Genomic DNA, 14,511 nt, shown 5'->3' on the forward strand with positions numbered 1-14,511 from the left:
GAAATATCGGGCTGTCACTATACCTAACCTAACGTAAATCCTCAGTGTTTAGAAGAATTTTCTACGCAATCCATGGTGGAGGGTACATATAAGGCCGAAGGCCTGGCCGAACTTACGGCCGTATATACTTGTTTTTACCGACCAATTAACGGAATTCATTAGATATATAAAAATATATTTGATTCAAAAAATTTATTAATTTCTTCCGGCACTTTCATCTAGATTTTTTTATTGATTTTAATAAAAATTTAATTGATTTTTTTTTTTTGAAAAACTCAATTATCTAGAGACAATCGATTATTTATGTTTTATTCACAATGAAGGGTCTATAAATTTGGACCCATGTGAACCCAATTTTATTTATTTTCCTTTCGATGAAAACCCCTATTAAAATTTTTCCGTATTTGTGTTTACAGTTTCAACAATTCTCAATTAATTTTATGTATGTGTATATATATGAATCGGGTTTTTTTATTAAATAAATAAATATTATTGCAAATATTGCACTTTTATGTTGCAGCAAAAACTACAAAAACTAAAAAAAAGCATCGAACAATAAATTGAACAAAAAAAAAAGATCAACATTACATAAAAGGACAACAAAAAAAAAAAAAGACCATTAACTAAACCAAAAGCACAAACCAAATGCCATCAAAATCTCCAGTCATATAGAAAAATAAAACCAAATAAACCGACAATGAACGCACATACACACACGTACACATATGGTCTCTAACACACTCATACGAATTATCAATAAAACTGTAATAAGCGTGAAATAGCATAAAAAAAACCAACAACAACAACAACAACAAAATAACATCATCAAATAAAAACAATTTCAATGTAATTAATTATTGTATAAAGGACTCGTTTACATAACCCTTAATTACCCTAATTGCTTAATGTGACCAAATATGTGTATATATGAGTGTCTGGATGTGTGTGTGTGTGTAGGTGGTGTTTATTTCAACACCTCCCCGAGAGCATGTCTATGTATAAATAAGCTGCAGTTTAAATGACTGACCTCTTGCATTTTATCTATGGCCAGGCTGAAGGGTCTGCTTAACTGGTGCTGCTATATGTGACAACACAACACTTGATGACACTTTTCCCGAGGTAGGTCGCCATTTATGTTTACTTTAAGCCTTCTCCTATTAAACTGTTAATCGGTTATTATCCTTTGAGTCATGACAGGTCATTTTAACATTATAGTTGATTTATATAGCACTTTAATAGGGGACGAGAAAATTGAATATTGTTGGGGTAGGGGCTTCTTAGCCAAATGGGCATTTGAGTTGGAGTTTCAAATGTCATGGGTATAAAGGGGTTCAATTATTCGTTATCACTAGACTTCAATTCGCTTTTCTCAATTTAATTTTTATTACATTTTACTACCTTTGCACAAATGTAGTCTTAATTTAATTCACATTTCATAGGATATTACCATTATATTACCACTAATGAATTTAAACTAATGTCATTACCACAAATAAATTGGTTTTTCTAACCCAACACTAGATAAATAAAGGACATTAAATTTATTTTAGTTTTGCGATTTAAATTGGATAATAAAACCCAACACTAGGCACCTTCATTGATCCGAATTACTTGACATCAATTTCAATTTACAATTTGATCATTAAACACCACCACTTATCTTAATTTGAGGCTAAATAGAATATAGAATATTGACACTGGCCTCGTGTATTTATTACAAAGTAAACTAAGTCAATTCAAATGAATTTCAAATAGCTATATTTAAAGAAATTTAAAAAATGATGTTGATAAGATAATTCAATTTTATTTCTATAGACAATTTTGTCGAAATTTTATTTCTATAAAAAATTTTCTCGAAATTTTATTTCTATAGAAAGCTTTGTCAAAATTTTATTTCTGTATAAAATTTTGTCAAAATTTGAATTCCATAGAAAATTTAGTCAAAATTTTATTTCTATAGAAAATTTTGTCAATTTTTTTTTCTATAGAAAATTTTGTCAAAATTTTATTTCTATAGAAAATTTTGTCAAAATTTTCTTTCTATAAAAATGTTGTGTAAATTTGATTTCAATAGAAAATTTTTTCAAAATTTTATTTCTACAGAATAATTTGTCCAGATTTTATTTCTACAGAAAATTTTGACAAAATTTTATTTATATAGAAAATTTTGTCAAAAATTTTATTTATATAGAAAATTTTGTCAAAATTTTATTTCTACAGAAAATTTTGTCAAAATTTTATTTCTACAGAAAATTTTGTCAAAATTTTATTTATAAAGAAAATTTTGTCAAAATTTTGTTTCTATAGAAAATTTTGGCAAAATTTTATTGCTATAAAAATTGTTGTGAACATTTTATTTTTACGGAAAATTTTGACAACATTTTATTTCTACAGAAAATTTGGAAAATTTTTATTTCTATAAAAAATTTTGTCAAAATTTTATATCTACGGAAAAATTTGTCAACATTTTAAAGAAAACTTTCTCAAAATTTTATTCCTATAGAAAATTTTGTCAAAATTTTCTTTCTATAGAAATTATTTGCAAAATTTTGAATTCCATAAAAAATTTTGACAAAATTTCACTTCCAAGGAAAATTTTGACAAAATTTTATTTCCAAAGACAATTTTGTCAACATTTTATTTCTATTGCAAATTTTGTCAAAATTTTATTCCTATAAAAAAATTTTGTCAAAATTTTATTCCTATAAGAAAATCTTGTCAAAATTTTATTCCTATAGAACAATTTTGTCAAAAATTTTATTTCTACAGAAAATTTTGTCAAAATTTTGTTTCTGTAGAAAATGTTGACAAAATATTAATGCTATAAAAACTGTTAACATTTTATTTTTACAGAAAATGTTGTCAACATTTTATTTCTACAGAAAATGTTGACAACATTTTATTTGTATAGAAAATTTTGTCAAAATTTTATTTCTATAGAAAAATTTGGCAAAATTTTATTTCTATAGAAAATTTTGTCGATATTTTATTCCTACAGAAAATTTAAAAAAAAAAATTATTTCTATAGAAAATTTTGTCGAAATTTTATATCTATAGAAAAAAATTTCAAAGTTTTATTTCTACAGAATAATTTGTTCCGATTTTATATCTATAGAAAATTTTGAAATATTTTAGTTTCATAGAAAGCTTGTAAAATTTTTATTTCTATAGGAAATCTTGTCAAAATTTTATTTGTATAGAAAATTTTGTCAAAATTTTATTTCTACAGAAAAATTTTGCAAAATTTTATTTCTATAGAAAATTTTGTCGAAATTTTATTCCTACAGAATATTTGAAAAAAAAAATATTTCTATAGAAAATTTTGTCGAAATTTTATATCTATAGAAAAAATTTCAAAGTTTTATTTCTACAGAATAATTTGTACCGATTTTATTTCTATAGAACATTTTGACAAAATTTTAGTTCAATAGAAAATCTTGTCAAATTTTTATTTCTATAGGAGATTTTGTCAAAATTTTATTTCTATAGAAAATTTTGTCAAAATTTTGTTTCTATAAAAAATTTTGTCAAAGTTTTATTTCTACAGAAAAATTTGTCTAAATTGTATTTCTATAGAAAGTTTTGTCAAAAATGTATTGCTATAAAAACTGTTGTCAACATTTTATTTGCACAGAAAATTTTGTCAAAATTTTATATCTATTGAAAATTTTGTCAAAATTATATTTCTATAGAAAATTTTGTGAAAATTTTATTTCTATAGAAAATATTGTCAGAATTGTGTTTCTATAGAAAATTTGGACAAATTGTTTTTTCCATAGAAAATTTGTTCAAAATTTTGGTTCTACAGAAAATTTTGTCAAAATATTATTTCTATAGAAAATTTTGTCAAAATTATATTTCTATAGAAAATTTTGTCAAAATTGTGTTTCTATAGAAAATGTTGTCAAAATTTTGTTTCTATAGAAAAGTTTGCTAAAATTTTATTTCTATGGAAAGTTGGGCCAAAATGTCATTTCTATGGAAAATTTTGTCAAAATTTTATGTATATAAAAAATTTTGTCAAAATTTAATTTATATAAATTAAATTTTGTCAAAATTTTGTTTCTATAGAAAATTTTGCCAAAATTTTATTTCTATGGAAAATTGGGCCAAAATTTTATTTCTATGAATATTTTGTCAAAATTTTATGAATATAAAAATTTTTGTCAAAATTTTAATTATATAGGAAATTTTTTCAAAATTTTATTTCTACAGAAAAATTTGTCAAAATTGTATTTCTATAGAAAACTTTTTCAAAATTTTATTTCTATAAGAAATTTTGTTAAAACTTTTTTTTATTTCTACAGAAAATTTTGACAAAATTTTATTTCTACAGAAAAATTTGTCAAAGATGTATTTCTATAGAAAATTTTGACAACATATTATTTCTTCAGAGAATTGGGAAAAAAAATTATTTCTGTAGAAAATTTTGTCAAATATAAATATGAACATTTTTATACCCTCCACCATAGGATGGGGGTATTAACTTTGTCATTCCATTTGTAACACATCGAAATATTGCTCTAAGACCCCATAAAGTATATATATATATTCTGGGTCGTAGTACCACAACCCAAGTAATTCGATTGTGGATAAAAAAAGTAGTAGCCTTTAGTAGAAGTTTCTACTCAATCCATGGTGGAGGGTACATTGGATTCGAATTGACCGAACTAACGGACGTATAAACTTGTATTCCTATAGAAAATTTTATTTCTTTAGAAAAATTTTCTTTCTATTGAAAATTTTATCAATTAGTAGAAGTTTCTACTCAATCCATGGTGGAGGGTACATTGGATTCGAATTGACCGAACTAACGGACGTATATACTTGTATTCCTATAGAAAATTTAATTTTTATAGAAAATTTTATTTCTATTGAAAATTTTATGAAAAATTTATTCTAATAGAAAAATTTCAAAAAATTACCATTTTTATGAAAATAGACTAAAATCAACCAAATGCAAAGATTAGCATTTTTAAAAAGTTTTATTTCTATTAAAAATTTTGTCAAAATGTTATTTTTATAGAAAATTTTGTCAAAAATATATTTCTATAAAAAATTTTATTAAAATTTTATTTCAATAGAAAATTTTGTTAAAATTTTATTTCTATAGAAAATTTTTGCACAATTTTATTGCTATAGAAAATTTTGTCAAAATTTTATTTCTATAGACAATTGTGACAAAATTTTATTTCTACCAAAAATGTTGCCAAAATTTTATTTCTACAGAAAATTTTATTTTGAAAGAAAATTTTGTCATAATTTAATTACTATAGAAACTTTTATCAAAATTTTATTTCTATAGAAAATTTTGTCAAAACTTTATTTTTATAGAAAATTTTCTCAACATTTGATTTCTACAGAAAATTTTGTCAAAATTCTATTTCTATAGAAAATTTTGTCAAAATTTTATTTCTATAGAACATTTTGTCAAAATTCTATTTCTGCAGAAAATTTTGTCAAAATTTTATTTCTATAGAAAATTTTTTGCTAAAATTTTATTTTGATAGAAAATTCTGTCAAAATTTTATTTCGATAGAAAGTTTTGTCAAAATTTTATTTCTATAGAAAATTTTTTCAACATTTGATTTCTATAGAAAATTTTGTCTAAATTTGATTTCTATAGAAAATGTTGTCTAAATTTGATTTCTTAGAAAATTGTGTCTAAGCTTTATTTCTACAGAACAATTTGTCAAAAGTTTATTTCTATGGAAAATTTTGTCGAAATTTTATTCCTGTAGAAAATTTCGTCGAACTTTTATTTGTATAGAAAATTTTGCTTAAATTTTATTCCTATAGAAAATTATGTCAAAATTTGATTTCTATAGAACATTTTGTCAAAAATTGATTTCTATCGAAAATTTTGTCAAAATTTTATTTCTATAAAAATTTTTTTGCCGAAATTTTATTTTGATAAAAAATTTTGACAAAATTTTATTTTTATAGAAAATTTTGTTCAAATTTTATTTCTATAGAAAATTTTGTCAACATTTGATTTCTATAGAAAATTTGGTCCAAATTTTATTTCTATAGAAAATGTTGTGCAAATTTTGGTTTCTATAGAAAATTTTGTCAACGTTTGATTTCTATAGAACATTTTGTCAAAATTCTATTTTTACAGAAAATTTTGTCAAATTTTTATTCTATAGAAAATATTTGTCCAAATTTTAGTTCTACAGAAAATTTTGTCCAAAATTTTACTTCTATAAAAAATTTTGTCCAAATTTTATTCCTATAGAAAATTGTGTCCAAATTTTACTTCTCTAGGAAATGTTGTCAACATTTTATTTCTAAAGAAAATTTGGTCAAAATTTTATTTCTAATGAAATTTGGTCAAAATTGTTAATTCTATAGAAAATTTTGTGAAAATTTTATTTCTGTAGAAGATTTTGTTAAAATTTTATTTCTGTAGAAGATTTTGTTAAAATTTTATTTCTATTGAAAATTTTGTCAAAATTTTATTTCTATAGAAAGTTTTGTCAAAATTTTATTTCTATAGAAATTTTTCTACCAAAATTTTATTTTGATAGAAAATTTTGTCAAAATATTATTTCTATAGAACACGTTGTCAGAATTTTATTTCTATAGAAAATTTATTGCCAAAATTTTATTTTGATAGAAAATATAGGAAAAAATTTATTTCTATAGAAAATTTTGTCAACATTTGATTTTTTATTAGAAAGTTTTTGTCCTAATTTTAGTTCTATAGAACATGCCTTCCAAATTTTATTTCTATAGAAAAATTTCTCAAAATTTTATTTCTATAGAAAATTTTTTCAAAATTTTATTTCTTTAGAAAATTTTGTCAAAATTTTATTCTATAGAACATTTCGTCAAATTGTATTTCTATAAAAAATTTTGTCAAAATTTTATTTCTATAGAAAATGTTTTCAAAATTTTATTTCTATAAAAAATTTTGTCAAAATTTTATTTCTATAGGCAATTTTGTCAAATTTTATTTCTATAAAAAATTTTGTCAAAATTTTATTTCTATAGGCAATTTTGTCATATTTTATTTCTATAAAAAATTTTGTCAAATTGTATTTCTATTGAAGATTTTGTCCAAATTTTATTTCTATAGAAAACGTTGTGCAAAACTTTGTTTCTATAGAAAACTTTTAATAAAATCTTAATTTCTATAGATGACTTTGTCAAAATTTTATTTGTATAAAATTTTCTCAGAATTGTGTTTCTATAGAAACATTTTGTAAGAATGTCATTCCTATAGAAAATTATGTCAAAATTTTATTTAAACAAAAATTTTGTCAAAATTTTATTTGTATAGAAAATTTTGTCAAAATTGCTATTTCTATAGAAAATTTTGTGAAAATTTTATTTCTGTGGAAGATTTGTTAAAATTTTATTCCTATGGAAAATTTTGTCAAAATTGTATTTCTATAGAAAATTTGTTGAAATATTATTTCGATATAAAATTTTTGCAAAATTTTATTTTTATAGAAAAATTTGATAAAAATTTTAGTAAGATGAAAATGGACAAAAATCTACCAAATTAAAATATTATAATGTTTTTCTTTGGACCTATTGTAGTTCAATTGGACCAACATTGATCTCTTTAGATTAGTAAAAAAAAATATTGTTTGAGTTATGTCTCTCTCTCTTTTATCTCTTTTACAGAATATCTTCAGTTTCGAATTAATACCTTATCAAATTAATGTTTCAAAATGTATATAAGATATAAAAACAACACTTATTCCTCTTTTAATTGATAACTGCATGCTGACATTCACTCTCACACATACATATATATACAGATTATATACAAAAGTATACATTGATACTTGTGCTGGTATATGGTGATAAACCTCAATGTTGGATTTTCACACATTGTTGTATAGGATTTGAGAACTTTTTGTCCTTGTCTCACATATTATACATACTCAGACACACTCGTACACATATTCACACACACACACACACCTCAATCTCACACATAATTATGTGGCATCAATCAATTGCGAATGGTTTATAATATCCTCGAAATCTCTATATATAGAAATCAGGTTAAATGCTTCCATTTACATTAATAAATTAAATTGAATATATTTTGGGTGGAAAAAAAACTATGAACATATGTAGGATATATTTAAAGGATTTAAATAAGCAATTAAAAATGTATGTATTTATTTAATAATTCTGTCAAAAGCCTTGGGACTTGGAACCCTGTTTTTTTTTTGCAATATTCATAAAAATTAAATTATAGACTCATTATTGTTGTACAATATTGTTCGAAATAATATGATATTGATATTGCTGGATTAATATGTCGCTCATTATAGAGAGACTTCTGGAAAAAAAAACCAGTAAGGAAAGTCTAAAGTCGGGCGGAGCCGACTATATAATACCCTGCACCACTTTGTAGATCTAAATTTTCGATACCATATCACATCCGCCAAATGTGTTTGGGGCTATATATAAAGGTTTGTCCCAAATACATACATTTAAATATCACTCGATCTGGAAGAATTTGATAGACTTCTACAAAATCTATAGACTCAAAATTTAAGTCGGCTAATGCACTAGTGTGGAACACAATGTTAGTAAAAAAATATGGGAAACATATAAATCTGAAGCAATTTTAAGGAAACTTTGCAAAAGTTTATTTATGATTTATCGCTCGATATATATGTATTAGAAGTTTAGGAAAATTAGAGTCATTTTTACAACTTTGCGACTAAGCAGTGGCGATTTTACAAGGAAATTGTTGGTATTTTGACCATTTTTGTCGAAATCAGAAAAACATATATATGGGAGCTATATCTAAATCTGAACCGATTTCAACCAAATTTGGCACGCATAGCAACAATGCTAATTCTACTCTCTGTGCAAAATTTCAACTAAATCGGAGCAAAAAATTGGCCTCTGTGGTCATATGAGTGTAAATCGGGCGAAAGCTATATATGGGACATATATCCAAATCTGAACCGATTTCAACCAAATTTGGCACGCATAGTTTCAATGCTAATTCTTCCTACCCTGTGCAAAATTTCAACTAAATCGGAGTTAAAAATTGGCCTCTGTGGTCATATGAGTGTAAATCGGGCGAAAGCTATATATGGGAGATATATCCAAATCTGAACCGATTTCAACCAAATTTGGCACGCATAGTTACAATGCTAATTCTACTCCCTGTGCAAAATTTCAACCAAATCGGAGTTAAAAATTGGCCTCTTTGGGCAAATGAGTGTAAATCGGGCGAAAGCTATATATGAGAGCTATATCTAAATCTGAACCGATTTGGCTGGTATTTTGCAAGTTTTTCGAGACCCATAAAATATTCGGATGTACGGAATTTGACGAAGATCGGTTGATATACACGCCAATTATGACCAGATCGGCGAAAAATATATATGGCAGCTATATCTAAATCTGAACCGATTTTTCCCAAAATCAATAGGGATCGTCTTTGAGCCGTAACAGGACCCTATACCAAATTTTAGGACATTCGGACTAAAACTGCGAGCTGTACTTTGCACACAAAAATACATCAACAGACAGACAGACAGACAGACAGACAGACGGACAGACAGACGGACAGACAGACGGACAGACAGACGGACAGACAGACAGACGGACATCGCTAAATCGACTCAGAATTTAATTCTAAGCCGATCCGTATACTAAAAGGTTGGCCTATGATTACTCCTTCTTGGCGTTACATACAAATGCACAAACTTATTATACCCTGTACCACAGTAGTGGTGAAGGGTATAAAAACAAAATAATATATATTTAATAGGGTATACATATTTAAAACAAAAAATGTTCTACCATAAAGTATTTGAAATTTCGAAACGATAATTAAAAAATTCATTAGATTTTTTAAAACCGAAACGTATGCTCTCAAACATCCATCTTCTTTCTCATCCATCAAAAGAGATTGGATAACAGCTCTTACATGATTATTTGCAGTTCCACCAATTTTTAGTTCCCCACATTTCAATTATAATCTACATCCTGTTCAAATACTGTATTCATTAAGCAAATCTTTACTTTTTTTCATTTTCTTAACCACTTACCTTTAATTTCATTAAATAATCAGACTTCCACTATGTTATTCTGTTCCATATTTTTTTTTGTTTCTTTTCTTTTTTGGTTAATAAGTCAAAAAGTTAAATTTAACAACAAGACTCAGTTTTGCTTTTTTTTTGTAGTGGCCAATTCATATTCCACCTCGCACACAGTTTTTGTTTTATTTGAGATTTCTTCTGTGACACAACTCAACTCAAAAACATTCTTTTGGGAATTAAATATTTATGGAATCAAATGAAAAGTTTGCTTTACTCAGTGAAATTATCTCAGCACATCGTCGCTTCTTTTATTTTTTTCTAGAGCTATGAAAACAAAATTATACATTTTGTCCACCTGAGTTTCATCCATCCATCCATCCAGTAGGGCAAAGGTAAATAACAAAATTCTGAAAAAGTCCTAGTGAGGGAAAAATTCAGCAAAAAAAAAAAAGAAAAAAAAAAAACTCTAAGAGTATGAGGAAAAATATGAGAACTTTTTTGTTTTACCCAACATCAATGTAAAAAAATGTCACTGGCTTATGAGTCAAATACACAACATCCTTACGCATATTTTCTCGGTTTAATGTATAGACAAAGTTCCCAAAGCCCGGGGTAGAGTGGAAAAGGAAATGTGATAGTAATCTTAGGGGTAGTGGGAAGAACATTTTCAAGTTTAAAGGGGCCTTTAGTTGACTTAGGTTTTTCTCTTTCGTAACGAGGACAATACTGATTTACCAAAATTTTTCTTCTATAGAAATTTTTCTCAAACTTTAATTTTTTAGAAAATCTTGTAAAAATTTTATTTCTATAGAAAATGTTGTTAAAATTTTATTTCTATAGAAAATGTTGTTAAAATTTTATTTCTATAAAAAATTTTGTCAAAATTTTATTTCTATGGAAAATTTTGTTAAAACTTTATATCTATAGAAAATTTGATTTCTATAGAAAATTTTGTGAAAAATTAGTTTCTATAAAAAATTTTTGTCAAAATTTTATTACTATAGAAAATTTTGTCAATATTTCATTTCTATAGAAAATTTTGTAAAAAATTAATTTCTATACAAAATTTTGCAAACGGTTTATTTCAATAGAAAATTTTGTTAAAATTTTATTTCTATAGAAAATTTTGTCAAAATTTCATTTCCATAGAAAATTTTGTCAAAATTTTATTTCTATAGAAAATTTTGTCAAAATTTTATTTCCATAGAAAATTTTGTAAAAATTTAATTTCCATAGAAAATTTTGTCAAAATTTTATTTCCATAGAAAATGTTGTCAAAATTTTATTTCTATAGAAAATTTTGTCAAAATTTTATTTCTATACAAAATTTTGTAAAAAATTAATTTCTATACAAAATTTTGCAAACAGTTTATTTCTATAGAAAATTTTGTTAAAATTTTATTTCTATAGAAAATTTTGTCAAAATTTCATTTCTATAGAAAATTTTGTCAAAATTTTATTTCTATAGAAAATGTTTGTCAAAATTTTATTTCTATAGAAAATTTTGTAAAAATTTAATTTCTATAGAAAATTTTGTCAAAATTTTGTTTCTATAGAAAATGTTGTGAAAATTTTGTTTCTATAAAACATTTTGTCAAAATTGGATTTCTATAGAAAAGTGTGTCAAAATTGTATTTCTTTTGAAAATTTTGTCAAAATTTTATTTCTATAGAACATTTTAATTTCTACATAAAATTTTGTAAAAATTTTAATTTCTATAGAAAATTTTGTCAAAATTTTATTTCTATAGAAAATTTTGTCAAAATTTTATTTCTATAGAAAATTTTGTCAATATTTGATTTCTATAGAAAATTTTGTCAAAATTTTATTTCTATAGAAAGTTTTGTAAAAATTTAATTTCTATAGAAAATTTTGTCAAAATTTTATTTCTAAAGAAAATGTTGTCAAAATTTATATTCTATAAACTGTTTTGCCAAAATTTTATTTCTATAGAAAATGTTGTGAAAATTTTATTTCTATAAAACATTTTGTCAAAATTTGATTTCTATAGAAAAGTGTGTCAAAATTGTATTTCTATTGAAGATTTTGTCAAAATTTTATTTCTATAGAAAATTTTAATTTCTACATAAAATTTTGTAAAAATTTTAATTTCTACATAAAATTTTGTAAAAATTTTAGTTTCTATAGAAAATTTTGTTAGAATTTTATTTCTATAGAAAATTTTCATTTCTATAAAAAATTTTGTCAAAATTTTATTTTTATAAAAAATTTTGTCAAAATTTTATTTTTATAAAAAATTTTGTAAAAATTTTATTTCTATTAAAAATTTTGTCAAAATTTTATATCTATTGAAAATTTTGTCAAAATTTTATTGCATTCGTTTTGTTTGTTATTGGTGGTTTATTCTTCAATCATTATTGTTGTTTTTGATTTCAGCTTAAAACCATGCATTGACTAAACTACAAGTGTAGCTTAACCAACAGAGGAAAAGTATGCTTGTCAAATTTATTTGGGCAAAGCCCTATAGACTGCAAGATGGTTGGATGTACAGCTGTTTCGAAATTACCACATTCCTCATCAGCATCCTGTACTTGCTATCAACCAATTATCAGAATAAATTCGGGTAATTCACTCAACCCAAAGTGAACTACACTTGAACCTAAAATTTTATTTCTATAGAAAATATTGTCAAAATTTTATTTCTGTAGAGAATTTTTGCAAAATTGTATTTCTAGAGATAATTTTTACAAAATTTTATTTCTATAGAAAATTTTGCCAACATTTTATTTATAAGAAATTTTTGTGAAAATTTTGTTTCTATAAAAATTTCTTTCAACATTTTATTTCTATAGAAAATTTTGTCAAAATTTTGTCTCTATAGAAAAATTTGTCGAAATTTTATTCGTATAGAAAATTTGTCCAAAATTTTATGGTTATAGAAAAATTTATTTCTATAGAAAATTTGATCGACATTTTATATCAATACAAAATTTTATCAAAATTTTATTTCTATCGAACATTTTGTCAACATTTTATTTCTATAGAAAATTTTGTAAAACTTTTATTTCTATAGAGAATTTTGTCAAAATTTTATAGAAAGTTTTGTCAAAATTTTATTTCTGTAGAAAATTTTGTCAAAATTTTATTTCTGTAGAAAATTTTGTAAAAAATTTATTTCGATCGAAAATTTTATTTCTAGAGAAAATTTTTGCAAAATTTTATTTCTGAAGAAAATTTTTGCAAAATTTTAATTCTAAAGAAAATTGTGTCAACATTTTATTTCTATAGAAAAATTTTGTCAACATTTTATTTCTATAAAAAATTTGTTCAGCAGCAAAGTTTTGTCAACATTTTATTTCTATAGACAATTTTGTCAAAATGTTATTTCTATAGAAAATTTTGTCAAAATTTTGTCAGAATTTTATATCTGTAGAACATTTTGCCAAAATTATATTTCTATAGAAAATTTTGTCAAAATTTTATCGCTATAGAAAATTTTATCAAAATTTTATTTCTATAGGAAATTTGGTCAACATTTTATCTCTATATAAAAAATTTGGTCAACATTTGATTTCTATAGAGAATTTTGCCAAATTTTATTTCTATAGAACATATTGTCGACATTTTATTTGTATAGAAAATTTTGTGAAAATTTATTTCTGTAGAAAATTTTGTCAACATTTTATATCTGTCGAACATTTTGTAAAAATTTTATTTCTATCGAAAATTTTGTCAAAATTGAATATCTATAGAAAATTTTGTTAAATTTTTATTTCTATAGAAAATTTTGTCAAAATATTATTTTTTTAGAAATATTTGTCAAATTTTGTCAATAGAAAATTTTGTCTAAATTTTATTCCTATACAAAACTTTGTCAAAATTTCATTTCTACGGAAAATATTGTTCACATTTTATTACTATAGAAAATTTTGTCAAAATTTTATTTCTATAGAAAATTTTGTCAACATTTTATTTCTATAAAAAAAAATCGTCAAAATTTTATTTCTATAGAAAATGTTTTACAAATGTTATTTTTGTAGAAAATTTTGTCAAATTGTTTTTCTATAGAAAATTTTGTCAAAATTTTATTGCTATAGAAAATTTGGGCAAAATTTTATTTCTATAAAAAATTTTACAAAAATTTTATTTCTATAGAATATTTTGTCAAAATTTCATTTCTACGGAAAATATTGTCCACATTTTATCTATAGTAATAAAAATTTTGTCAGCATTTTATTTCTATAAAAAATTTTGTAAACATTTTATTTCTATAGAAAATTTTGTCAAAATTTTATTTCTACAGAAATTTTTCTCAAAATTTTGTTTCTATAAAACAATTTTGTCAAAATTTTATTTCTATAGAAAATTTTGTCAGAATTTTATATCTGTAGAACATTTTTCCAAAATTATATTTCTATAGAAAATTTTGTCAAAATTTTATTTTTATAGGAAATTTTTCAAAATTTTATTTCTATAGAAAAATTCGTCAAAATTTTATTCTATAGAAAATGTTGAACAAATG

The 14,511-nt window shown here is 23.1% G+C and overlaps 1 long non-coding RNA gene across 1 annotated transcript in view; it reads left to right on the forward strand.

Moving 5' to 3' along the window:
- LOC142240302 (uncharacterized) overlaps nucleotides 1-14,511 on the forward strand; it is a 115,503-nt gene that overhangs the window by 21,221 nt on the left and 79,771 nt on the right. The window contains exon 2 of the long non-coding RNA XR_012723225.1: nucleotides 521-1,119. This is a non-coding gene — a long non-coding RNA (uncharacterized LOC142240302). The remainder of the gene's footprint in view (nucleotides 1-520; nucleotides 1,120-14,511) is intronic.

This window comes from Haematobia irritans, chromosome 5, assembly GCF_050003625.1.
Source record: "Haematobia irritans isolate KBUSLIRL chromosome 5, ASM5000362v1, whole genome shotgun sequence".
Taxonomy (NCBI): domain Eukaryota; kingdom Metazoa; phylum Arthropoda; class Insecta; order Diptera; family Muscidae; genus Haematobia; species Haematobia irritans.